Here is a 4060-nt window from a genome sequence, read left to right as displayed (position 1 = left end):
TTAAGTAAGGACTAAATTTAAAAGGTCCCAATTTTATAGGGACCAAAAACATATGATGTTATTTACCACATGGCAGCCATGTCACTTAAAATGTCCATGTGGCATGTCTGGGTCAGCATTCAGTTAGCCTAGTCAGCACAGTTTGACGGCAAGGACCAAACTTACAAAGGGAAAAAAACGTTAGGGATGAAAAATTTAATAAAATTTTAATATGGACCAATGTTGGAAGCTCGCTTATTTGTAGGGACCTTAAACATAATTAACCCTTAATTTAATATGGATTTTTAAGTGTCGAAAACATAAAAAATTATGGGTTGTTACAGATACCAAAAGTGATAACAAAACCATAAAAAAGTAACCAAGTTGTTTGGGCTCCAGTGGCAAGGAGCTCCTTCCAAGGACGTACCCGGGGAATACCGGGTTCAATTTCTAGGGGGAACAATGCTTGGCCAGTGTGCATGCCTCTACGCACGAGCCGGATTAATCGCTCACCCTTGATGGGTCGGAAACCGGTGCAAAAGAAAAAAAAAAACCATAAAAAAAGTGATAGTAGAAAACTTTTTATGACTAAAGGTCAAAAAGTTTTAGGATGACTATAACGAAAAAATGAAAAATTTATAAGAAGCAAAAATATATTTAACTTTTTATTTTATTATGCAAGGTATGATGTAGCTTATTAAAATACTTTTTTTGAAAAGAATTATTAGTTTTTGTTATATAAAGTAATTATTACTTATTGTTTATGATAAATTCTTAGTTGGATACGATCTCTGATCAAAAGTAATTAGATACAAACACATAAATCATAAAATTGAAAAGAAATATAAATTAAGTCGCATATCATTTCACTTTTAAATTTAGCATATATGTGTGTCCAAATTTTCTTCTTAGGCCAATATGATTTCTTCTTAAATTGGATCTATGGCTCATACACAGAAGATTGTGATGACCTTTGCTAAGTTTTGTTTGCAAATATCATCGCCAGATTTCTCCGAAGGGAATTAATTCAGAAATCTTGATGGCAAACTTAGCTGGTGAGTGTGACAATTATAACTTAGTCTGAACTTGACTCAAGTACACTTGTAATTGCAATTAAATGAAGTATTTGTCTTCATCTTTCAGGTTTGGAAATAATATAATTTCAGAAAGCATGTCATACGCTTTGATAAAGAAACTTAAAATCACCATATATATTTTACCTGAAGCTTAATTCATGAAATCTTGTAGTAGATGGGTAAATTAAATAGATAAAGATATATTAAGAGTGTTAGTACTAAAAAATAACCACGATAGTTATGTAAACGAGTGACCTCACTGAAATACAAATGCATAAATAGAAGGCAATTGAAGTGTAAAGCTGTACTTATACATACTTATACAAGTAGTCATGTAGCATTTTGTTCTATTATATCCTTAAAATTTGGATTATAAAACTTTCCCTCTAGAGACATATGTTACAGAATATAATATAATTCTGTTAAGAATTAGTTTGACAGTTAGTTGCTCTCTATCTATAGAGAACTTTGAATTTCTATCTTCATCTTTGTTTATATAATAATTATTCTCTGAGTCGGAATCTCTCTGAAAGCTCTCAAAGCTCCCTTCTCTTTCCCGAATATCCGGGTTTATTATTGAGACCATATGCCACTAAACTAGCTTTCTTTTAGTAGTTGCACGAACAATGAATTTTCCATAACCAAGATGTACATCATGTACCCTGAAACAATAAGTAACTCTTTTTCTATTCGTTTTGTTTATTTATCATTACTTCTTTCTTGGTATAGGGGACACCAGAAGACGGCTGTGAAAGCTGCAAACCTTAATACTTCTGTTGAGATTGCAAAAAACACATTATTTCCAGTATAAGTTTATGGAGAGAAAAGGAATAAACAAATTCGGATACAAGCGTGATGGTTCAAATAAGTTTTTGCTCGAAATTGATCAACCAAACTGCTTAAGTTCGTATTTTGCCCAAATGTCAACATTAGGAACTCCACAGAATAAGAGCTGTAGACTGTAGTGCTCTTACTACATTTCATAATGAAGTTTTTTTTTTTTTTTTGGTTACTATAATGAAGTTTTTAAGAGTATGTGTATAAATGATAAGCTAAAAAGTCTGCTGCCATATAATTCTAACAGACACAACAACAGTGGCACTCAATGAATGGTGAACAGAATAAAGGGCTAAGATTTAAGAATTACTTCACATTACTTTATATTAAGAAATGATATTTTTTAAATTCAATGTGTCAAATTACCACATATTTCACAAGTAAAGAAAATATGTGGTCTAGAAGAATTGCAATTCATGCCTCAAGTCAAAAAAATCCTTCGCTTTTTCCAGTGTCATTAAACACAACAAACTTGCGGCAAAATTTGTGGCTGGCCTCAAAGTTGTATGATTCCAATTTTGATATTACAGAGTCCACGGGGGAAGAAATGTCAAAAAGATTCACAGAAATGAATATTCTGGTACTCTTAATGATGGATGTATTGAAGAACATTGGAAGAAAACGAATATAGATAAGAGAAGAAAGACTGAATATAGTCTACCAAGTGAGTCCACGAAGCAAGTTGGTGCTGAACAATACTAGTTAGTCCTACATCGTGTAGTCAAGAGAGTGAGTAAATGGATGTATGATATAAAAGTAGAAGTGAGTACCACATATAATTCATACCTTTCTCCACCTTTTCTTGGTCTTTTGGCTAAGATCAAAGTGTAGTGTACGTTTTTATCTGTTTAATATCAAGAAATTAAACTAGTTTTTTGAGGAAGCAGCAGTTTGCTGGTTAAAATGCCGAATCGTAAACCTTCTGTCATGGAGCGAGTGTCGGTGGAGTAGGAGTATATGCAAGGTGCTCTAAGTGGGTACATGAGTATTTTGGCCAAGTGATTCAATGTTGGAAAATTGATCTTCACATATGTGTTTAACCTGAAACACATCAGTAAAATATTGAAATACCCCTTCAACAGTTAACAAATTAACCGACAGTAGTTAACTACCGCTGAACTTCAAACCTGAAATTACAAAGGATGCAGATCTGAAACACTAAATGAAATTCGTCTCAGTATTCTCTCTTTCAAGAAAAGACAATAAAATCGAACAAAAACATGATCATGGACTGAGGACATGTAACCACTGACTTGGAAAAAGAAAGTTCAAACCAGAAAGACATGACTATCTAGCTTTTAGTAGTAATATATAAAACCTTCTGATGATGATCATATAGAAAAATAATCTCACTCTATATTGCCATAGTAATGCTGAAATAATCTCAGTCTACATTACTAATTTATAAGTGCATATACAAATTAAAACTATTGATGCGGTGCTGAGTCTGTACTTACATAACAAAACATTGACATTTAGGGGAAGAAGATAGCAGAAAAAACACCAGTATTGCTCCGCGGCAGTTAACTGCCGAAGTTCCGCGGTAGTTAACTATTGTCGGTTAACTTCCGCGACAGTTAACTACCGAAGGGGTATTTCCGTATTTTACTATGTGTTTCAGCTTAAACACATGTGTGAACAACGATTTTCTCAATGTCGTGGAGCTCAAGGGTGATTTTATAGAAGTCCAACCATAAAAAAAAATAAAAAAAAAAATAAAAAATAAAAAAGAGAGAGAGAGAGACTATATAGACTAAGAGTGTGTTTGGATAAGGTAATTGAGAAATTTTGAAAAATTTAGAATTCTAGGTAATTCAAATTATTAAATTAAATTGCTTTCATTCTTAAATATTATTGTTTGGATGGAGTAGTAAAAAAATTATTGTCATCATTAATGGGCAACTTTTATAAATTTTAAATTTTTTGGGCCAAATTTGAAAAATGAAATTAGGGGCCAATTTGCAAATTTCAAAAAAATTGGGGGTCAAATTATAATTTTGGGAAATTTGAGGGGTCAATTTGCAATTTTTAAATAATTTTATTGGGGACAATTTGAAAGATTTGAGGACCAAAAAGCAAAATTTGAAAAATTATAACAATGAAGAATTTTGAAATTCTTAACTTTTAAGTGTCATTTGAACGTCTAAGCCCACAGCAAACATATGATG

General features: G+C 32.1%; 1 pseudogene; it reads left to right on the top strand.

Annotated features, from left to right (window-relative positions):
- The first annotated feature begins 2686 nt into the window (after nucleotides 1-2686).
- Nucleotides 2687-2816, top strand: LOC112417649 (uncharacterized; annotated as a pseudogene).
- The last annotated feature ends 1244 nt before the right edge of the window (nucleotides 2817-4060 follow it).

The sequence above is a fragment of the Medicago truncatula genome, chromosome 8 (genome assembly GCF_003473485.1).
Source record: "Medicago truncatula cultivar Jemalong A17 chromosome 8, MtrunA17r5.0-ANR, whole genome shotgun sequence".
NCBI classification, from domain to species: Eukaryota; Viridiplantae; Streptophyta; class Magnoliopsida; order Fabales; family Fabaceae; genus Medicago; species Medicago truncatula.
Note: the sequence above shows the minus strand (reverse complement) of the source record. Positions and strands in the feature narration are given on the sequence as shown.